General features: G+C 36.0%; 1 protein-coding gene across 27 annotated transcripts in view; it reads right to left on the bottom strand.

Annotated features, from left to right (window-relative positions):
• Positions 1-24,669, bottom strand: part of MBD5 (methyl-CpG binding domain protein 5) — a 423,339-nt gene that overhangs the window by 119,721 nt on the left and 278,949 nt on the right. For 22 of the 27 annotated variants that reach the window (XR_011528341.1, XR_011528342.1, XM_070579639.1 and 19 more), the window contains one exon: positions 8,917-9,038. The exons of 4 other annotated variants lie outside the window; for them this stretch is intronic. The gene's annotated coding sequence lies outside the window, so the exon portion shown is untranslated. Of the gene's footprint in view, positions 1-1,904; positions 2,018-8,916; positions 9,039-24,669 lie in introns of all 27 variants that reach the window. One more of the 27 variants, XM_070579629.1, reaches the window with a different exon arrangement.

Genomic DNA, 24,669 nt, shown 5'->3' with positions numbered 1-24,669 from the left:
AAAGTATTTTTTTATTAAGGTATGTACATTGTTCTTTTAGACATAATGCTATTGCACATTTAACAGGCCTCAGTATAGTATAAACATAACTTTTACATGCACTGGGAAACCAAAAAATTCATGTGACTTCTTTAATGGGATATTGGCTTTACTGTGGTGGTCTGGATCCGAACCTACAATACCTCCGAGGTATGCCTGTATAAGGAACAGCTGGCATCCACACCCACTGAAGCAAGGCATTCCTAAAGCAACAATCAAAGGGTTCCCCTTGAAGGAAATCGATCCTAGAGCAAAGAAGATCTTTGGTATCTGGCATGTAGGGGATGGACTCTCTACTGTAAAGGCCAGTTCTCTGGCCTCATCACCCTAAACACTTGAAGTCAGGAAAAGCTGCCTTTGTATGCAAAGCACCTAATCAGCTGTTTATGGTATCACTATTAAATATGAACCTGTAACCAAGGATTGCTGGATATTTAAAGAAAGCTTCCTGCATAAAGAAGAGAAATAAAAATAAGCAAATAGAAAAAAGAAGCTGAACTGGACAAAATGGGTAATTTGGGGGAAAAAAGTGAACTTTAAAAAGAACTCTAGCTAGTATCCTCAGGGACAGTGAGCAGATATCAGATCCACAAAATAATAATGATGATGATTATAAGAGTAATGATAATAGCAAATACATATAAGGCTTTCTATATGTCAGATATTCTTCTTAGTGTTTTACATTTATCGACTCATTTAATCCTCAGAATTCTGAGATAGGTATACTGTTATTATCTCCATTTCAGATAAGGACAGACAAACAGAATTTAAAATTGCTCAATGTCACAGAGTCACTAAGAGTGGGACATGGGGATTCAAACTCTGTTGCTCCAGAATCTGTGCTCTTAATCACTACCTTCTTCAGCTTAAAACAAACAAAATAAATGACAAACAAAAACTTCAGAGAATATCAAAGACTCTTGGAAAATAAAAATATAATTTTAAATTTCAACCATCTTATGAATATCTTTTTTTCTTTTTGGTTTGGTTTTATGAATTGAAAGTATATCCTGGAAATAGATTTAAAAAGAAACAGAAAGTATCATTGAAAAGGTGAGACATTAGATGTTCAGCTCATGTGGTCCCTCATAGAATAATAATAGAAGCTACAGAAGGAAAGAAAAAGAAAAGAAAAGGAGGGATGGCCCAGTGGTGTAGTGGTTAGGTTTGTGTGCTCCGCTTTGGTGGCCCAGGGTTCACAGGTTCTGATCCTGGGCACGGACCTAGCACCGCTCATCAAGCCATGCTGTGGCAGTATCCCACACAAAACAAAGGAAGATTGGCACAGATGTTAGCTCAGCGACAATCTTCTTCAAGCAAAAAGAGGAAGATTGGCAACAGATGTTACCTCAGGGCCAATCTTCCTCACACACAAAAGAAAAAGAAAAGAAAAAGGAGGAAATTACTAAAGAAATAATTTCCTAGGGATGAAACTCTTGAGAGTACTCACTGAACACAACATGAATAGATAAAAGCCTACACCTAGACACATCATTAGGAATTGAAAAACACCAAGAAAAACAAGAGTGGACCCCAAAAGTTGCCGGAGGTGAAAAGCAGATGAGCTACACAGGACTAACTTAGGCTAGTGTTAAAGAATTTTAGAAGACTGTGGAGCATCGCCTTCCAAGTTCAGAGGGAAAACGATTTTTATACTAGAATCTCAGACAAACTAGAATTCAGATGGCAAGCAGTAAGATAGGCAGCAATTACTCCTTCTCAGCACCTTTTTAAAGGCAGTCCCTTTCCTACAGTTTTTAACATGATGATTGTTAAGACTGTTATAAAAAGAAGTTAGTAGAAGCGGTACAAAATGTCAGTTTTTAGACAGTGTTTCATGGACAGCACGTAGTTAAATGCAGCACCTTTTAATGTGTTTTCTCCCTCTCCAATACTGATGCACACCTCTTCCCACCTTCCGGCAGTCAGGCCCTGCCCCCAGGCTTGTACCTTTTGATGTCAGAACCTGGATACACCTCTAGTGAAAATAAAATAAAGAACATATCAAACATGTGAAAGTTCAAAATGTTTATCATCCATATATTCTTTCCTAGGAAATTGCTAAGGATATGCTTCATTAAAGAAGGATGTACAATAAAAAAGAGAAAAATGTGCATTGCCATGGCACCAACTGGAAGCTCAGGGAAGGGCCCCAGGATGACAGTTGTGCAGCCAGAGGATGTGAGGCTCTGGAAGAGCAGTTCCCAGGGAAAAGAACAGAAAAAGAGACAGATGCACCAGAATGTTTCACATAATGGAGAGTTGGAAAGAATCTGGATGATGATAAAGACAAACAATGCAAGAAAAACAAAAGGAATTCAAAATTTTAAGGAAACTAAAAAATTGCATGAATAAGGACATATAACCAAAGAAGACTACTTGGAACTATAATTAATCATTAATTCAAATGTTTCTGTGTCCGGCACTGTTTTAGCTACTGAGAATATAGTAATGAGGGGAAAAATAATAAACTAAAAAACATCAAACAAATTAGTTAAAATAGATAATAATCCTTGTTTTCTTGAAGCTATAGTCAAGAATGGGGAGAGCGACAAAAATTTCAAAAATTAAGTGAAATAAAATATATACATCGTACTAATAATAAGTGTAATGGAGAAAAACATAACAAGGCAAGTAGAGCAACAATCCCAGGTAGGCAAGTTGCTATTTGGGATAAGATGTCCAGGGACAGGCCTATCTAACAGCAGCCACTTGGGTCAAGAACTTAAGGAAGGGAAGGATCAAGCAATGTGGTCATTGGTGAATGGACGTTCCTGGTGAAAAGAACAGCAAATACTAAGATCCTTTTCACACAATAATATGAATACTTAATTTGGTTATAAAATAGATGTAATTGGCACCAATTTTAGAAATACAAAAACGAAACAACTGAGGACAGAACCACAGAGAAGGTGAGTGCACTAAAAACGTCATCTGACAGAGGGGACAATCCTTAAGCAGCATCTATAGTTAATGGGACAAGAAGTAAAGGTATTAGTTTATTACCTACAGTTACAACAGAGAAGCCAAAAATAGAGATAAAACTAAATGAAGAATGACAGAGAAAAGGTGGAGGTGTGTAGGGTGAGTGAGTGAATACGTAATGCCTCCTCCTTTTATATGTGTGTGTGTTAACATATGACACCGAAAAGTGATAAATAAAAAATGTAAGGTGGAAGCAAATTACTTTTACCTGGATAAAGGAAGATAAATATTAGCAGGAAAAGGAGAAACAAAAGTGAGTCTTAAGTGGGAAAAGCTGGACCAAAGAACTATTGACTTTAAACATGTACGCATATTAATTTGATTTAAGCACACTTACCCACCCACACCCACACCCTTTGGAGGTTTTCCATTGCTCTTAAGATAAATACCCAAAACATGGTCTACCAGGCCCTGCGTGCCTCACCAGCCTCACCTCGTGCCTCCCTTCCTTGCGTTTTCTGCTCTAGCCACCCTGGCCTCCTTTCAGTTTCCTGAGCAAGAAAGACCCTAGAAGCTTCTGTCTATGCTCTTCCTTCCATCTGAAATGTTTCTGGCCCAACATTCCCCGCCCCCGGGCTGACTTATCCATTAGGCACAGTAGGCACAAAAGGGTAGGGCCCACAATACTTTTAGAGGTCCACGAAAATGTTTTAATATATACTATTTACATATTTATCTTCATATCAGTATAACTGCAAAATATAATTTTAAATATTTTTTATGGAGGAAGGGGCACATGAAGGCAAAAGTGTCTAGGTCCCACAAGTCATAATGTGGCCCCTGCCTATCCAACTCCCTAATTCCATTTGGTCTTGTGAATCCTACTCCCTCAGACCTCAGCTAAAGTGCCCCTTCTTCAGGGATCCTTTGCCTGATTCTCCCAGATTATATGAAGTCCCTATATATGTTCTCCCATCACCTTGTAATATGGAAATGAAATAAATAATTGTGTAATTTTCTTTTTAATGAAATCAGGAACCATGTCTATCTTGTTTACTACAGTCATGTGTTTCTTAATGATGGGAATATGTTCTGAGAAATGTGTCATTAGGTGATTTTGTCATTGTGTGAACATCATAGAGTATAATGACACAAACCTAGATGGTATAGCCTACGATACACTTAGGCTATATGGTAGTGATCTTATGGGACCACTGTGGTACCTGTGATCCGTCGACTGAAATGTCGTTATATGGCACATAATTGTACATCCCCAGCACAAAGCCTTGTACGTAGTGATGTGAGACCCTGAAGGACTGAGAATTTTCTACTGTGGCTCTCTCCCATATTTAGTTTTCTGATCCTGGACTTACTACTTACTATTTAATCTCTTATTGACTCAGTTTCCTTATTTTAAAAATAGAGATAATAATGGAGTTATGTGTTAGAAGAGTGCCTGGCACATAGTAAACCCTATTTAAAGCCTAGTTCTTCTTCTTCATGTTTTAGATGATTGTTACTACACCTCTCTTTTTATTGCTATTATCGTCATCATTATTATTCTATACATTGGGTGAGTTAGGAAAATGTTTTGGTTTGTTAATTCTCTTTTACTATCTATTATGTAAATATGTTAAAAAAAAGCGAGGCCATTTTAACAACTTAAGTCACAAAGATTTTAGTGAAGAGTTAGAGAAAGCAAATAACTATAAAGACAGAAGGAAACCAAGGTTTTGGTAACTGAAAATACATAATTATCCATGAATTCAAGACTTCAGGGCTTTCAAAATATCCACAGTAGCCTTTTACCTGATAAGATCAGGCCAGAAGAATATTTTTATCAAAGAATAGTAAAATTGGAATTCTCTCAAATACAAATTTCCATGAAAATCTAATAAAAATGAAAGGTAGAATTTACTATTTTTTTTTTTTTAAAAAAAACTTACCTGTTTACTCTGAATAGATGCTCTACAAAGCTGAACACAATTTTCAAGAGTCATACTATTTTCTTGGGGTTACAATTTTTTATACATAATTCCTTTGTAGGTAAATAAAAACACCTACCCCAAAGCAGTAAAAATAAAATAAAGCAACAGTAATGAAAAGCCTACCAATGGTTTTCATTTTGGTAAATATTTGTCTTACCATTTAAGCTTCAGACTCCTGAGATGACCCTTGGGATAAAGTGACAGACTCAGGTTTGATTCCCTCTGGTATTTTGAACAGTACTCCACAAACTAAGGACTATTTTTGAGGATAAATGACTGGCTAGGAGCACTAATGTCCCAAGGCTTTGCCTGGGGCCTATAATCTCACCTAATCATTATTCACAACCCCCTAGAAAAGCCTAACGCTAAAATTGTGATTGCCAGTTAGAACTAAACTTGCAAATTCATTTTTGAAAATCCTTTCTTCTTTCATGATTTCATTTTTTTGTTTAATTCATGTGAATCTTTAGATATCAAGTGCAAAAAGCATTAAAAACTAGAGCAATCGCCAACCTGTTTTGAGCGTTGCTTTCTTTACTAATTTATAAAAAGCCATTTTAATAACAAAAATGCTTAGGGACTATACTACATAATACATGCAACTGGATATAGAAAGTCCTTAAAAGGGATATGAAAAGCAGTGATAATGAGGAAGAGTTTAGTAAATTTAGAATTTTGCAACTCAGTTCTCATAAGCCATCTTTTATTTGAAAGACCAGAAGAATTTTTATAAATGCAAAAATGAATTGAGGAATGCAATAGTCCCTGAAAATCAGGGAGTAAACTAGAGTCAAATCATGCCACAAATTTCTTTAATGAGGGCTTTCATTTTTTTTACTTAGGATGTAAAAAAATATTATTTCTTGCCATTTATGCCAAATCTTTCCACTCTTGCTTTATTTTTAGGATTCACCATTGCAATCCTCTCTCTGTTCTTCCAGTAACTCTGTTTGCTTGAGTTGATAGTGAAATACAATTTCTTACTGATTATAACACTTAAGAGTCTCCTCTTTTAAAACCAGCAATGAAGAGTGAGGGCTATGTGTCTCAGACTGACTGGGGTAGAGTCAGATGCTTTACCTCTGTAAAGTGGAAATAATTGTTCTTACCTCAAGGTACACTGTGAGGATTAAATGAGACAAATGATCGAAAGTATTTAGTGAATTGTCTAATATATAGTAAGAACTCAATAATTGGTGTTAATAATGATAACTTTTTAGAATCTTTTATTTTCTTCTTAAATGTCTTGTGAGAAAACCGTAAAAAGATCATTGTGACTCTGGACAAACTCGAGTTAAACTCTCTGGTCTTTTGTTTTCTCATTCATAAAGTGAAATGATATAACAATATTAATCCAAAGGTCTCTCTCAACTATAAAAACTTACATGATTTTACTTAGCTATGGCTAAAGTTCAGACTTATTTTCCTTCTCTGCTATTCATATGTATGACAATTCTATTTCTGGTTGAGATTAACTTTGTTTTTGCATCCTTCTTCTTTGAATAAGAACCACATCTGATGATATTCTGTACTCTTGTTGTCATTGGCAATCATGGGATATTTTCCTAATTTCCTATGATGAACTACTACCTTCACTATCAAACCCCAGAGAAAACCCTAAGAAGGTAGTTCTTCAGAACTGATATATTAAAAATAATCAGATATTCATCACAGACAACATGTAAAAGTTTGTATTCTATCTAATCCAAGGATTTAAAATATATAGTATACATATATATAGTAGACCCTAACAATATAGTAACATAATTCACAATTAAGGATAGTACCTTCTGAGGACACAAAAACAAAATTTATATCATGGTGTAAAAAGAGTTATAGCTTCTAATAATGTACTTTAGTAAAAAAGGAAACAGAGCCTTTTTATTAAGACATAACTTTAGTAAGAAAAAAAAGTAACAAAAAAACTCAGATATGTATATTTAATACATGAGATACAAGCCACACATTTTTTTTGGTCACAAGTATTTAGTATAATTAAATTCTTAGACTATTCTCAAATCCTAAATTATGTAACACTAAGCAAATGCTGATCTTTGGTGTAACATTATATGTATGTTCCAGTGGAAGTCGGATTTTACCAAGACAAACTAAAGCAGATGTAAAATACATCTTAGGTAAAATTACCTTTAAAGTCATTGTACATACTGAAATATTAAAATATAAAATGATTTAATGTCTGGATTTGCTTCCAAATAATATAGGAAGTATAAATGAAACAAGATTAACCATGAGTTCTTAATTATTGAAGTAAGATTGAGGTACACGGGGCTTCATTATACTATTCTGCCAAATCTTCTATGTTTGAAATTGTCCGTAATAAACAGTTAAAAAAAGAAAAAAGCCAATGTATAGACAGATACCAAACCAGAAGCCAAGACGAAAAAGACAGAGAGATTTAACCTCATAAAATGCTAATCTTATATGGTAAAAAAAAAAGCACATAAAACAAAAACAAAACATAAAAAAATGAAAAAATGGGTAAACAATTATAAAAAGTGATTTACAGTGTTAATATTCTGAGTATGATTCTTGATTCTTATCAATCAAGAAAAAACAAAGACCCCAAGAAAAATTTGGAATGGGGCATAAATGAGATAGTCATAAAAGAAATATAAAGGACAAATGAAAATATAAAAAATATTCATCTCGCTAGTAATCAAATAAATGAAAATTAACATGCCATACATTTTTCTCATTTCTGGTTTATTTAAAAACAAAAACAGTAATACCAAATGACAAAACTATAGAGAAAGTGGCACTCTCATACACTGCTGGTAGAAATGCAAATTGATAGAGCCTTTCAATAAATTTACCCTTTGATCCACCAATTCCATTTTTAAGAATATACCATAAGCTAGCATTTTCCCAACTGTTTAGTGGGATGTTGACAGATGTTATCTGTGTGTGTGTGTATGTAAGCCTAAGTTTAATTTTAAATGCAAGTTTATACAATGGCATTAAAAAATTTTTCCCTTTCTAAATTTTTTCTTTTGCTTTTAAAAAAAAAAATAGACTTTACCTTTTAGAGCAGTTTTAGGCTCACAGCAAAAGTGAGCAGAAAGTACAGAGATTTCCCAAATCCTCCCTGCCCCTAAATATGCACAACTTCTCCAATCATCAACATCCTGCAGACAGATCTTATTTTAAGAAAGGATTCTATAGTCAAATAAGTTTGATTTCTAATATCTTAGTATATTACTATACATTGCTATTCTCTAAGATGATGAATAACAGACACTAGTTCCTTATGTTATAAGGCATGAAACCCTTTCATCAGAGAGCATGTTTAGGAACTAAGGTTCTGCAACACTTACTTTTGGAAATTGTCCTAAAAAAAATCATTAGACATGAGTACAAAGATGTTTGTACAAGGATGTTCACTGAAATCATATTAACCACGGGGAAAAATTGGAAACATCCCTAAATACTCAACTGGAAAGTGGTTACATAATTTATGCTATATTCTTAAACTGGACTATTGTACAACCATTACACAATGGTAATGTGTATGATATTTACTGATGTGAAAAATGCCACAACAAATTGCCCACTAAGAAATGCAGTCTAGCTAAGAGCATTTATATTCTATTGTTTCTAGTCCTAATCATAACAATTATATAAATACATATATTATACATCATATACTATATGTCAATAAATTCAGAAAGAACAAAATATAAAGAGTAGTTATCTCAAGGTGGTAGGATTATTATAATTTCCTGTATTGTTATCTTTTTTTTTTTTTACAGTGAACACGTATTAATTTTATAATAGAAATATTTTTTGGAGGCAACATGTTTATGTATCTTAACTGCTTGGAGACATCTGGCATTTTAATCTATAGATGTCAGTCAGATGTTTTTCATATTTAGTAAAATTAAGTTCACAGACAAGAAAATTATAGTCACATAAAGAATTCATGGAGAGAACACACAATTCCTACCTTCTGGAGAGAAACTGATAAAAACATAACAAGTGCTGTGAGACCCAGCAGAGTAATGGAGGCAGTAAATCTCTAGATGCTCTATGCCTTTATGAGTCCCTATAAGGGAGTACCTCTTCTCTCTGTAACAGAAATAACATAGACATACACATTTATTTAAAGGAGCAGCTGAATGAAAATCATCCTTAAGTACAGACTGGAGCTATTCAGGCCACCTGTGTTCAAGCAGGGTCTCACAGTTAAACAGTTGGAAATATTACCACTTACTTGCTGTATGTCCTTGGGAAAGTTATTTACCTTCTCTGTTCCTCAGTTTTCTCATCTGTTAATGGAGATTATAATAGTACTCAACTAGAAGGGTTGTTGTAAAGGTTAACATTCACAAAGTACTTACAACAGTGGCACACACCATAGTATATGCTTTATAGGTGTTTTTTTAAAATCAATACCTGGGTGGGGTTGATTATATTAACAGAAATCTTTCACAGAGCATATTAAGGTCATTGACATTTTACTCTTGTTAACATCTCAAGTAAGTCTCACCTCAATTCTGTGAAGTACATATTATTATCATCTGGCCCTCAGTTTTGCAAATCAGAAACTCGATTTTATCAGCTCCCCAAACTGTTACAAACACACAAGAAACTGATCAGTTTAAAAGGGGAACTTTTTTGTTGTTCCAAAATGACAGCCAATGGATTGGATAAAATACTATTTACTGATATCTGGTCTATCTAAGTACCAAACCACTTAGAAATTACCTGATTAGTATAAAATTAAAGCAAGGAGAACTGAAAACTCAAACTGGACCTTCTTTCAAGCCATAGTAGTGTGCTTGTCCACTGTGTTACCAATTTCCTCTTCCTCTTGATATGATCCCTTGAGAAAGCACAGCACCACCAATAGAGTATTCTTGCCAAGAATGTTTAATCTGAATCTCACAATAATAAAAAAATTCAGGAAAAATCTAAATTATGGATATCTTGTAAACAATTAGCTCAAACTTTTCAAAAATGTCAATGACATGACACAAAACGGCTGGGAACTTTTTTTTAGATTATAGGAGATTAAATGGATATGACAACTGAATAACTGCATGATTCTTGATTGGATTTTGGATTGGGGAAAAAAAGACAGCTATAATTACTGGACAATTGGCAAATTTAAAATACAGACTTTTAAAATCTCTACCAGTTAATACATTTAAAATTAACCTAGGTGGTTTATTCCTGTAGATAAAGTTATTCATTCATGTATTTATATATGTCATAATTTATTAAATACCTATTCAGTGTTATAAGCCTGCAGATACCAAAAATTCTTACCACGTAACAGGTAACAGATCCTAAAATATAGACTTGGCTTGGCCAAAGGAGAGAGGTGAGGGATAGTGAGGACCCCTCTACCTGGCAAGTTAGCAAAATAGCTAAACTATCATCTGTTATATTTGAGACTCAGGCCATCTTCCTGTGGAAGTATTTTCCTTTCTAATGGAAGGGAAAAATTCAGAATGTTGGAGCAGGCTGCTGTTTCACGCAGCCTTCAGTAAAGTTCTGTAAGAAAGAGTGGCACAGAGGGACCGGCCCTGTGGCTGAGTGGTTAAGTTCGTGCACTCCAGCTTCGGTGGCCCAGGGTTTCGCCGGTTCGAATCCTGGGCGCGGACATGGCACCGCTCATCAGGCCATGCTGAAGTGGCATCCCACACGCCACCACTAGAAAGGACCCACAACTAAAAATGTACAGCTATGTAGTGGGGGGCTTTGGAGAGAAAAAGGAAAAATAAAATCTTAAAAAAAAAAAGAAAGTGTGGCACATCAAGTAACATAGAAGGGAAAAGAAAGATAGCTTTGCCAAAAGAGCTACTTTCTGTCTGTGGCTGAGAATCAGATAATCTGGAGCCTGGCAGGATTGAAGAAGCCAAATTATAAATGTTTTATAATTATCTTTTATTTATCTTTTGAATAGGTTATTTGCATGACATAGAATTTGAAAGATACCAAAAGGCAGTGAAAAATTTCTCTTCCAATCTTGTCCCCCAGACATCTATTTTCCCTTCCCAGAAGCAACCCCTGTTACCAGATTCACGTATTCTTCCAGAAATGTTTAACGCATTGCCATATCTACACATGTATTCACAGAAATGGAGCAGGCTGTATACACTATTCTATACCTTTCTTTCTTCAGGTAATATGTTTTATCATTTGATCATTTCAGTACTTACCAAACTGCCTTATTATATATTACTATAATAAATCTTATACCAGAAAAATTATAGAGTAGACAAGAATGCAAGAGGATATAAAAGATGTTTTCCCATGCAAAGGAAATGAGATATTGCCACTAGGCAGGCAAAAGCATTGAAGTGTCTGAGTGCAGAGTACTGAAGATGATGACTGAGGAAGCTACCTGGGAGGATTTATCTGAACACATCTTTGGATTCTTAGCATGCCAGTGTATTGTGGCAGACCCTCTAAAAAAGTTACTGAAGCCTCTGCCATGAGAGGGGTGCAAAAATGGCTAAGACTGAAGCTGGCAGACATAAGAGAGACTGGGGTTTGAAGAAACAGGGTGAAGAGTGCACGGTCCTTACAATTGGAGATCATGGTGAGGACCATGGTAGTAGATCCAGTGTATGAGGTCCAGAGGCCAACCAAGAGGAACTATGTCTCAGTGGATGCTGGCACATGGTGCCAAAATGCCAACGGCCAAGCAGTAACTCAGCAGAGACCGGAAAACAGAGAAGAATGTGGAAACCCATACTCATCCATTGATGCCAGGATGATATGAATTACCCCAGGAACTTGGGGAAGAGTAGAAGGAAGGGAGAGAGAAGGGGTAGGGGAAGAATCTTAGTTTAAAGCCTAAATTGACTCAATTTTAATTCAGAAGTAACCAAGCAACTATCAACTGGTAAGATTAAGCTTTCCTTTATCTGTGGAAATGGTGGTGGTGGTGGTGGGGTGCAAGGAAAAGGGGTTTGTGAGATAAGTCAATTTTACATGTAGGCAAACAATATTTTACACAGTTGAGATAAACAACTATAAAATTTAAATCTACATAGCCAACTCACAGGCCTGTTATAAGGATTCAATGAAATAGTTGTGTGAAAGTGTACAAACAATAAATGGTGTGATTTTTTGGTTACAATTTCTGATAGTAACCTTTCTTTGACTTTTCCCCAAGTTCTGGATACCTTTAATGCAGTCCTATGATTTCAGATTTTATTATACATACTCACTTCTGAAGAGTACTAGCTTTGAAGTAAGTCATTCTTGGGTTCAAATTCTACATTAGTCACCCACTAGCTGTATGAATTTGGGGAAGTAATTTAACTTCTCTGAGTCTCTGGATCTTTATTCAAAAAACATAGTGTGATAATAAAAAATTATTCCATACATGTATTAAGTATGATAATGAAACATACTACATCGCACATTGTCTGGCCCACAAGTGGACCTACTTACTTTCTCTAAAGTTTAAACTATGTTGCCCAGTTTTTGATTTAGAAAATTTGATCATCTTGTCATACGTCTTAACTACAAGAGATTGAACTCTGTAATATATGGCTCCTAGTTACTGTTCCCAGGTTGATGAAGTAATAAACATCTCCACATGCTGTGAAGGAAGCAGGTCTGTGTCATAACAAAAGTATTTAAACATAAAATATATGTTACATAAACAGGAATCTCCTCAAATCTTACTCTGAGACTGAGTATCAGGATTGGAGATGGTAATTTCTCATTTTCTCCAAATAGAAATTGTCTTTTTTAAAAAGGTATTTAATTCAAATCTAACAAATGTTAAAAAGAACAAACTACTCAGTAGATAATAAAATCAATAATATTGATTCTGGTTAAAGATGGTAGATTGGACATATACATTTAACTCCATCCCCTTTCAAAACCACACTAAAATACAATATAATATTAAATATCTTATTAAAAAGCATAAAGAAAGAAAAGAAGAACAAGAGATGAATGATGATAACCAAAATTTGGAAGCTAGAAGGCAGAAGGACTATAGCTTACTGACTTAGCAGACTCAAGCAAGTTGAATCCTAAACCAGCAGTAGGTAAAGCCAGGAAGCAATTTTATTTGCACTACAGTTTTCAAAAAGCTTAGGACTTGGTGGCACACAGACTTACGCAAGTGGGTTAAAGGTGGAAATAAGAGCAAGCCTGGCTGGAAGTCTATTTAAGAATTAGTTTCTTACATTCTCTCTCTGCCATTCACAACTGAACAAGTATCCCTCCCTGTTTCATCCCAGCAGAAGACTAAATGTTTATTATTTGGAGTTGGTAAAAAAGAAGGTTCCTGAACTGGGAAATTTTGAAGAATTCTGGAGGGCAGAGTAGTCTACAGAAAACAAAATTGAATGAAATTTTATATGCTGACTATTGAGACTTCCAGGTATTCTTCTACTTGGTTTGCAGAATGCTAGTAGCTCATCTTATAACATTTAAGCAGGAGAGTGGAAGATTCTTCTTTGGTAAATCTACCTGGACTTAAAAGGTGTTCACTGAAATGGTATTGAAGGTTCCTGAACAAAACCTCATAGTCAAATCTAGGAAATTCATGGTCATTAAGTTCTAATTATGTGTTATCTAGGCATCCCCCTTTCTTTCTACCTTAAATATGAACTTGACAGCCAACAATCACTAGACATCTGAAGAAAGCCCCTAACATGAAGGTAGAGCCTAAAACAAATAAACAAACAGGAAATAGAACTACTCAGGGAAAGAAAATTTTTAAAAAATTACCTTCAAAGAGATAAGAGAAGGACTGTATCCATGAAACAAGAACAGATTGCTTAAAAAAAAAAAGGAACATTCAGGGAACAAGAAAGTGCTGCTGAGAAAAAAATTGTGATAGAAATGGAAACCTCAATAGAAAGGTTGAAAGATCTCCCAGCAAGTAAAGAGACTAAGAGAAAGAACATGAATAGAAAGGATAATAAAATTAGAAGATCATTCTAGGGGGTTCAACACTCAAATAACAGAAAGAAAAAATAGACAGAAAGAAATCATCAAAGACATAATTCATGAAAATTTTCCTGAATTAAAGAACAAGAATGTCTAGATTAAAAGGGTTCACTGAGAGCCTAGCCAAATGAATGAAAACAGATCCCCAACAAGACACATCACCATAAAATTTCAAAACTCTGGGACAAATAGAAAATTGCAAAAGCTTCCAGTGGGGAAAAATATCTAAAAGAGAAATTAGAATGTCTTTCAACACTGGAAGCTAAAAGACAATGGAGAGAGACCATAAAAATTCTGAGAGAAAATAAATTCCTAAGCAGAATTTTGTACTCAGCCATAACATTACTCAAATGTCAGTTAAGCAAAAAGACATTTCAGATAGGCAAGATCAAAGCTATTGGTAGAAGTGCTCCATCAAAATGAGAGAGTAAATGAAGGAAAGACATTAAAAACAGGAGATCCAGCTCAAAACGGGGATAAAAAAATGAAGCTTCAAGGTGATAGTAAAAAGAGACCTGTACCAGGTGGGACAGAGGTTGCAGCTTAATTAGAAACAAGTACAGGGGCTGGGCTGGTGGCTGAGTGGTTAAGTTCACGTGCTCTGCTTCAGCGGCCCAGGGTTTCGTTGGTTCAGATCCTGGGCGCGGACATGGCACTGCTCATTAGGCCATGCTGACGCGGGGTCCCACATGCCACAACTAGAAGGACCCACCACTAAAATATACAACTATGTACTAGGGGGATTTGGGAAGAAAAAGCAGGAAAAAAAAAAGAAACAAGTACATGGGAAACCAAGTAAATGAAAAAAAAGAAAAAATGAAAAATAATTACTAATTTTAGGGAGAGCAGAGAATGAGATACATGATAAGGTTCAACTATGAATTGAGTTTATATAGTTATAAAATGTGTGTAATTGAATATTAAACATCAAAATTATGATACAACTATACTGAGAAGACAGAGTATTTGTGATGATAGGGTAGGGGACATAAAAGAGATCTAAATCTACAGCTTCCATAGTGGGAAATTAATAGATTATATGTGAAGCTGAAAAAAAAATTAAGTAGAAATACATAATCATGTTATTTAAAGATATTCTTCTTCATAAATACCAAAAGAAACAGCTGAAAAAGAACTGAAAGTAATTGCTTTTGGGAATTGGAAAAAGGGTGAAAGAAGGTGCAGAGCAGGGGACTGCTGCTTTTTCTAAAATAAGTCTTGTAGCACTACTTGATTTTTTAAACCAGGTACATGTGTAACTGATAAATATAAAACAAAACAAAAAAAACAGCATAAAATTAACATTAACAGGGGCTGGCCCCGTGGCCGAGTGGTTAAGTTCGCGCGCTCCGCTGCAGGCGGCCCAGTGTTTCGTTGGTTCGAATCCTGGGCGCGGACATGGCACTGCTCATCAGACCACGCTGAGGCAGCGTCCCACATGCCACAACTAGAAGGACCCACAACGAAGAATACACAACTATGTACCGGGGGGCTTTGGGGAGAAAAAGGAAAAAATAAAATCTTAAAAAAAAAAAAAAAAAAAAAAAAAATTAACATTAACAGTGATTTGCGGAAACAGTAGATGCTTATCAATTCTTAAATGTGGTTACATATGAATTATTTTGTTATAAAACCTTGTAGGGTAAGTTTCTAGAAAACAGGCGTTGCACCAGACAAACATCTGCTATGACAGCCAGTACACGGTGGGTATCTAAACATTGCCACTTTAATTGATAACAGTGAAAAACAAAAACAGGCACTGTAGTGGGTTCTAGACTTTCTGGGTTCAGACCTTGGCTCTACCTCTTTCTAGTTACATAATATTGGAGAAGATATTAAACCTCTTAAGCTTCCCTAGCTGTAAAATTCTTATTTCATAGGAATGTTGTGAGTGTTAATTGATATATTATAGGAACAGTGCTTAGCACGGTGCCTGAGACAAAACGAATGGTTAATAAATGTTAGTTATTTTAATTTTAACTCCAAATTCCTAACTCTGAATTGTAAGTATCATGTCTACTGTACCTCCTCCCATCCCCTTGCTCAGACCTTGGGACATTTTATTTCTCACAAATGTCCTATTCAACCACCCCACAGAGATCAGACTCAACTATCACCCTAAAATCAATCATGCCTGGTTCACTTTGAAACAGACTAGAAATAAATGTCATAATTGGAACCATCTCTCTTTTCATATCCATTGCTGCTTCCTTTTTCCTCTGAGGCAGCCTGGAGCAGGATTTCTAACCAAAAGACCTAAGTTTGGGCAGGTCATTTTGCCTCTCTGAGTATCCATCTTCTCATCTGTAAAGTGGAGATGATAATACCTACTAGAGTGGACATTTGAAGTTTGCCTCCCCACCAAGCTTTCCTGTTACTTCTGTTAGCTATATACTGATTTTCCTTTAGACAACTTACTCATTCCCCAGCTCTAGAGGTGGGCCTAACTGCCGAAGCAAGTCAGCATATCTGTTCACATTGATGTATCCAAAGATGGGCACTTAACCAAATCGAGACCAGTGACACTCAAAACTGTCAGGGCCACCAAGTGTGGAGCTGACAGTGGAGCCAATCCAGAGAGAAAGAGCCGGGAGCCCCAAATTAGCCTATCTTAAGGTCATTCCATCCTATGAACCAAAATATCCTTTTTTTTTTTTTTTTTAGCCTAAGCCTTTGTGCATGCGTGTGTGTGTGTGTGTGTTTGTAGTGGTAGGGGGAGAGGGGAGGGTTCTTCACTGCACCAAATGAGTCTTAATTCCTACCTACCTTGTAAGTATTATCTCCACTGTTTCTAGGATCAACTGAGATAATAAATAAAAAAAATATTTGGTAAACATAGAGCAGTATGTAAATATTATCATAATTTTTAATAAAATAAGCCCAACTTCTTCACAAAGCAAACTCTGTCTTATAACAGTTATAACTTATTTTCACAAAAATCAAAGTACCCTATTAAAAGTCTGGACATTCTAGGGGCTGGCCCTGTGGCCGAGTGGTTGAATTTGCGCGCTCTGCTTCGGCAGCCCAGGGTTTTGCCGGTTTGAATCCTGGGCGCCGACATGGCACCACTCATCAGGCCATGCTGAGGCGGCATCCCACATGCTGCTACTAGAAGGACCCACAACTAAAAATACACAACTATGTACCAGGGGACTTTGGAGAAAAAGGAAAAATAAAATCTTTAAAAAAAAAAAAAAAAAAAGTCTGGGGCTGGCCCTGTGGCCGAGTGGTTAAGTTCGCGCGCTCCGCTGCAGGCGGCCCAGTGTTTCGTTGGTTCGAATCCTGGGCGCGGACATGACACTGCTCATCAAACCACGCTGAGGCAGCGTCCCACATGCCACAACTAGAAGGACCCACATCGAAGAATATACAACTGTGTACCGGGGGGCTTTGGGGAGAAAAAGGAAAAAATAAAATCTTTAAAAAAAAAAAAAAAAAAAGTCTGGCTATTCGAGATATTATTGGTGAAAACATATTTTGAATAAAAATATAAGAATGTGCAATTGTTGTTCAAATCATTCCAGGTCATGCATGTGATAGCAGCTTATCCATCAAACTTAAAAGGTTAGGCCAGTGCCCCCCAAATCTCTGTTTTACTCTTTGATATTTATGGTTGTATGTTCCACAAACCTGTTTGAATCCTTTTGAAAATATGTATTCTGTGCTATTTCCAAGTGAATTTTATCAAATGTAATTAGCACAGTCTAGAGTAGTACATTTGTTTTATTATTTACAAACAAAACACTAATTAAAGGGAAACTGAAAAGTGGTACCAAGTCCCTATAAAGCTGATCTTACAAACCTTATAAATACTTTATAAAGTATTTATAAAACAAAATACTTTGAAGTCAGAATAAACCTGGAAATAAATGGATACTCTGAATGAGCTCAAAGCCTTTAAAAAGGTACTTGTTATCTTAACTAGATCTATCTCTTCAGTCTATAGGATTAACTTGACTGGCAATTCTTTTCTTTCTGGCTAAAGCAAAAGTAAACTTTAGCTCTAAATAACTGCTGCTTTACAGTACTCGCTCCATCTGATATGTCCTTGATCTTATCTCCAGATTAGAGTCCTTTAGGTAAAGGATCAGATAATCAGGTAATGACGATGATTTTTGGTCTCACTCTCCATTATCATTACCTGATGATGACAACGAATATAATACCCATAAAATCATGAGCATGAATGTACACATTTTCTCATGATGAAAAATATCCAATAAAGAATTTGAAAATGAACTATACTGGCCCTTTTTTTAAGAAAAGAAAATGAAATAAGAATGATATTCTCTAGTTAAAAACAAGTTATAATATGAAGGTCACTGGTAAAAGTTTAATACCAAATCAAAATAGTGTTAGACTGATTATTAGGTAGGAAACATAATAAAATGCTTAAATGCCAGTCCAATAAAACCAACAATTCTTAATAAACCAGAGTTACAAACTGGGATTATGAAAAGTCTGTTTTCTTAATAAATACACTTTAAATCTATTTTGTCCTTCAAAATGGTTATCTTGGGAGGCCATAAACCAAGCCCAGAAATGCTGGAATTGTTAAAAATATTTTTGGAATTTCTCTTTTGTAATCGCCTTTACAATTAGCTTTTCACCACACAAGATCCCTTGTTGTTTTTGACCCAAAAAGACATACATAACTTTTGACACACTAAACTCAGTTTGAGATGACATTTAGTTGCTTTCAGAATTCAGATGAAACTAGCGTGTGTACTCAGAATAGTCTGTCAAGGAACAAAAGCAAATCCATAAATATTTCATGCAAAGGCAGTAGGCATGGAATAAGTCTACATTTTCCAAAGTGCTGCTGAGAAAGAGTCAAATAATAATCCAGATTAAAAAATTTTGTATTTGCCACCTTCCCTACAATTATATCTTAAATTAGAAACAAAATAGCAGTCTGAAAATGCAGACACAATATATTAAATTACACACTGTAAGATTAAATTTTTTAAAAATGAGCAACTCCTAGAAATTAACTCAGTTTAACAAACATTTATTGAGTGTATTCTATATCTCTACAGTAGTGCTAGGTACAACAGAAAAATAAATAATACACAGGCCAGATCCTCAAGGCATTTACAAGCTAGTAGAAGAGGAAGTTATGTACAACAACCACTACAACATTCTATGTTAATTATAGACTTGAACACTGTAAATGAAGGTAAAATCTTCGTTGTATAAGTTAATTCACATTCAAACACTTTAGTCCATATTTTCTCATGTCAGTCCTTTTACCGCTAGCATTGCGTACCTTTATAAATACATATCACATTAAAATGTATAGACTTGTATATATATCTGCCTCCTCAGTTGGTCTATGAGCTTCTCTACATCAAGGACTAGAGGTCACAGCACAAGGTCTAGTGCAACATACACGCACAACAACTGTATAAATGTTAAGGCAGGAAGTTAAATGTACTATCATCAAAAGAAATGCAAAGTGGTATGAGAAAACCAAACAAAGATTAGTTTAATTCCCATTGGAGAGCTTGGGGAAAGCTTCAAAAAGAAAGTAGCATTTAAAGAAAATTGAGGGCTGGCCTGGTGGTGCAGTGGTTAAGTACGCACGTTCTGCTTCGGAGGCTTGGGGTTCGCTGGTTCGGATACCAGGTGTGGACATGGCACCATGTGGCAAGCCACGCTGTGCTAGGTGTCCCACATATATAAAGTAGAAGAAGATGGGCATGGACGTTAGCTCAGGGCCAGTCTTCCTCAGGGGGGAAAAAAAAGAGGAGGATTGGCAGATGTTAGCTCAGGGCTAATCATCCTTCAAAAAAATAATAATAAAGAATATTGAGATCTCAATATGGAGAAATATAAGAAGAAAGGATTACAGATAGATGGGACAGGAAAGGTTTGCAAAAGGTAAAAAAAGTACTGAATATGCTTTAAAAATAGTTACAACCCAGTATCACTGGAATTCCAAGCTTTTGTGATTGATTGATAGATGCATTAGAGGTTTGGGGAAGAGTAGTGGGAGAAACACCCAGAAAAGTTAGTAGTGATCTGAGTGGGTCTGCTTTCCCAGCCTGGAGAACTGGAGGACCAATACAGGAGCCATGAAAATGGCCCTTGGGAATCTAGCAGCATGACTTGATACAATTCAAGTATCTAAACTAGTTTAGAATAACGCAGAGCACTATTTATCAAATGGAGTTTCATGGAATATTCTCTTAGAGAAATGTAATACATGTTAGCAGAGTTGAGTTCAATCCAGTATATTTTCCCAAATAATTTGACCATGGAACACTTTGCCACAAAATTCCTATAAATATCTCAGTTTGCAATATACTATTTTAATTTCCCTATGTTTAATATGTAAGGTATCACTATACCTTAACTGAAAATTTGAGTCATTGAATGGGTCTATTTCAAGCATTATAATGTTTTATTACTATTGGGAACAACTCCTAAATATCCACTAATTTGGTAGCAAAGGATGTGAGATAAGATCATAATAAATAAGAAATTACAAACATAAATGAACTTTTGTCTTATATACACAAACCTACATGAAACATTTAATAGTTCATGGTGGATTGATCTAGACTACAGTGGAATTTAGTGAAACAAACATAAGGTTTGACTTAGATATAATATCTTAAAAATATCAAGAAATTGGAAACAAGGGGAATGTCCATAAGTAGGGGAATAGCTGAATAAATTTTGGTATATCCCTACTACGTGATATATTGCAATCATTAAAAAAATAAATGAGAGCTATTTCTACAATATATAGTAGTGTGAGAATGCAAGGTGTAGGGGGGTGTGTGTGTGATCTCACTTTTTAAAGCAATGAACAAAATTCCTCTCTCTCTCTCTGCGTATACACATTGAGTATAAGAGGGATATATACTAAGTTAAGAAAAAAAGACTGCATAAAAATATGACCATGATTTCATGTATATGTAAAATAAAAATATGATCTAAGAAAATGAAGAGTACGAAAACTAGAGAGTTTACATCAAAGTTGATTATGACTAATATAATAAATTATTCCCTGTTTGAATTCTTTGATGGTTTCCCATTAATTACAATGGGGGCTAGGGTGAGTGGGACATACATTACTTAGCATGAGTTAGATATTCCTTCACGACCTGATTCTACTTTTCTCACATTCCCAGTATATCTTCTATTCTAACTACAGTCATGCATCACTTAACAATGGGGATATGTTCTAAGAAATGCATCGTTAGGCAATGTGGTTGCTGTGTGGACATCACAGAGTGCACTTCTTACACAAACCTAGATGGTATACCCTACTTCACACCTAGGCTATATGGTACCATCCTTATGGGACCACTGTCGTATATATAGTCCGTTATTGACTGAAATGTCATTATGTGGTGCATGACTGTATTCTAAACAACCTAGCATTTACCGGAATGCTCCGTGCTACTTCACAGTCCTGTGCCTTTGTAGACACCATGTCCACTGCCCGAAATGTCCTTTTTTCTCTTCTTTGCATGTTCAAATCTTACTTAAACAATTTATGAGTAAGATCTAGCCATATAAATATAAAAAAATGTAACATATTATATAATAAGCATCAAATAAGTGTTACAGGAGTTCAGAGTCCTGACTGGGGTAGTCTGGAAAAGCAAGTATTTGAATTACATCTTGAAAGTTTAGCACTTTAAGAGAAGTGAGGAGAGAAGGTATTCCAACCAAGTTTGAAAGGACGAGAGCCAAGATATGGGTGGTATACAGTGCAAGACATCTATTGGAGGCAGTGTCTGGTATGCAGCCGGTATGTGGTAAATAATTGTGGATGGGTAAATGGATGGATTTAAAAGAGGGTTAATGCAGGGAAATAGCAAGTCATAAGGTGGGAAAATTGGAATGGGGCCAGATAACTGAGAGTATTAAATATGCAGCAAAGGCTCCTAAAATCTATTCTGTACACCTGGACTCTTCAAGCAGGAGTATGTATCCCTAATGTGACACTAGGAAGCCCAGGATAAACATGAAGTATCCTTCTGACTCATCAATTTTATCTTAAAATTTAAAGAATTAAGTAATTTAAGTGGTATCCTTTTTTTTTTTTAGTGAGGAAGACTGGCCCTGAGCTAACATCTGTTGCCAATCTTCCTCTTTTCGCTTGAGGAAGATTGTCGCTGAGTTAACATTTGTGCCAACCTTGCTCTATTTTATGTGGGATACCTCCACAGCATGCCTTGATCAGCGGTGCCAGGTCCATGCCCGGGATCCAAACCTGTGAATCCTGGGCCACCAAAGCAGAGCACACAAACTTAACCACTATGCCACCAGGCCGGCCCCAAGTGATATCTAATTTTAAACATTTTTATATTAAAACAGATGAATTATGGAGTGGGAATTAAAATTTGTGTGAATTTTTAAGATAAAGCAAGAGATTTCAAAGAAATGTTGAGCTTGTGGTGAGGTGCTTTCAGCTATACTACCAGATGCTAGTGGTTGTTCTTTTACATCCCTTGCTGGCAGCGGAAATGTAGAGTCATGAAGGGGATGTGAACCAGGTAGTAACAGGATTAAAGTGATGATTTACTTATATTAATCTACCAGCAGGATGCTGGCTGGCCTAGATTGGGGAGAAGATTAGAAATCTGTATCCTAGCTAGAGAACTATTGCAACAGTCCAGAACGGTAGCTACTAGAATGGAAAGAAGCTTAACAAGCTCCATTAAGGAATTTAGTTATTTTAACTAACATTACAACCACTGCTATATATAATAATTGATTCAGTGACACTAGACTTTCCTTATATGAGAGGAGTTTACTGTTGGTTAAGGACCAACTCTGGTGCCAGAATGCTTGGTTTAAATATTGGTTCAGATACTTAACTAGTTGTGTGACTTTGTACAAATTACTTAACTGTTTTGTATTTCTACTTCCTCCTCTGTATAATGGGGATAATGATAATACTAGCTGCTTCACTGGAGTGCTGTGACAATTAAATGAGTTAATACAGGCATGCTTCACTTCACTGTGCTTCGCTTTATTGTTCTTTGCAATATTGTGGTGTTTTTTTTTTCGTGAGGACGATTTGTCCCTAAGCTGACATCTGTTGCCAATCTTCCTCTTTTTGCTTGCGGAGGAGTGGTCCTGAGCTAACATCTGTGCCCGTCTTCTTCTATTTTGTGCGTGGGTCGCATCCACAGCATGACTTGATGAGTGGCACAGGTGTGTGCCTGGGATCTGAACTTGAGAACCCGGGCTGCTGAAGTGTCGAGTGCTGAACTGACTTGCTACACCATGGGGCTGGCAGCAGCAGACATTGTGTTTTTTATAAATTGAAGGTTTGTGGTAACTCTGCATTGAGCAAGTCTACCAGTACAATTTTTCCAAGAGCATTTGTTTACTTCATGTCTGCGTGTCACATTTTGGTAATTCTCACAATATTTCAAACTTTTTCATTATTATTTCACTTGTTACGGGGATCTGTGATCAGTGACCTTTGATTTTTCTATTGTAATTACTTTGGGGTGACATGAAACATGCCCATATAAGATAGCAAACTTAATTCATAAATATTGTGTGTTCCAACTGCTCCACCAACTGGCTGTTCCCCCATCTCTCTCCCTCTCTTGGAGCCTCCCAATTCCTTGAGACACAATAATATTGAAATTAGGCCAATAAGTAACCCGATGACGGCCTCTAAGTGTTCAAGTGAAGGGAAGAGTCACATGTCTCTCACTTTAAATCAAAAGCTAGAAATGATTAAGTTTAGTAAGGAAGACATGCCAAAAGTTGAAATAGGCTGAAAGCTAGGCCTCTTGCACCAAATAGTTAGCCAAATTGTGAATGCAAAGGAAACGTTCTTGAAGGAAATTAAAAATGCTACTCCAGTGAACACATAAATGATAAGAAAGAGAAACAGCCTTATTGCTGATATGGATAAAATTTTAGCAGTCTAGATAGATCAGACCACTCACAACATTCCTGTAAGCCAAAGCCTAATCCAGAGCAAGGCCTTAACTCTCTTCAATTCTATGAAGGCTGGGAAAGGTGAGGAAGCTGCAGAAGAAAAGCTGGAAGCTGGCAGAGGTTGATTCACGAGGTTTAAAGACAGAAGCCATCTCCATAACATAAAAGTGAAAGGTGAAGCAGCCAGTATTGATGTAGAAGCTGTAGCAAGTTACCCAGTAGATCTCACTAAGATAATTACTGAAAGCGGCTACACTAAACAACAGATGTTCAACGTAGATAAAACACCCTTATACTGAAAGAAGATGCCATCCAGGACTTTCATAGCTAGAGAGGAGAAGTCTATGCCTGGCTTCAAAGATTTAAAGAACAGGCTGACTATCTTGCTGGAGGCAAACGCAGCTGGTGACTTTAAGTTGAAGCTAATGCTCATTTACCATTCTGAAAATCCTGGGGTCCTTAAGAATTATGCTAAATCTACTCTGCCTGTGCTCTATAAATGGAACAACATAGCCTGGATGACAGCACATCTGTTCACAACAGGGTTTACTGAATATTTTCAGCCCACTGTTGAGACCTACTGCTCAGAAAAAAAGACTCCTTTCAAAATATTACTGCTCCTTGACAATACACCTGGTCACCCAAGAGCTTTGATGATGTACAATGAGATTAATGCTGTTTTCATGCCTGCTAACACAACATCCATTCTGCAGCCCATGGATCAAGGAGTCATTTTGACTTTCAAGTCTTCTTATTTAAGAAGTACATTTCATAAGGCTATAGTTGCCAGAGATAGTGATTCTTGTGATGGACCTGGGCAAAGTTGATTGAAAACCTTCTGGAAAGT

This window comes from Equus przewalskii, chromosome 17 (genome assembly GCF_037783145.1).
Source record: "Equus przewalskii isolate Varuska chromosome 17, EquPr2, whole genome shotgun sequence".
Lineage (NCBI taxonomy): Eukaryota > Metazoa > Chordata > Mammalia > Perissodactyla > Equidae > Equus > Equus przewalskii.
The sequence above is the reverse complement of the archived record's forward strand: the minus strand, read 5'-3'. Positions and strand labels throughout refer to the sequence as shown.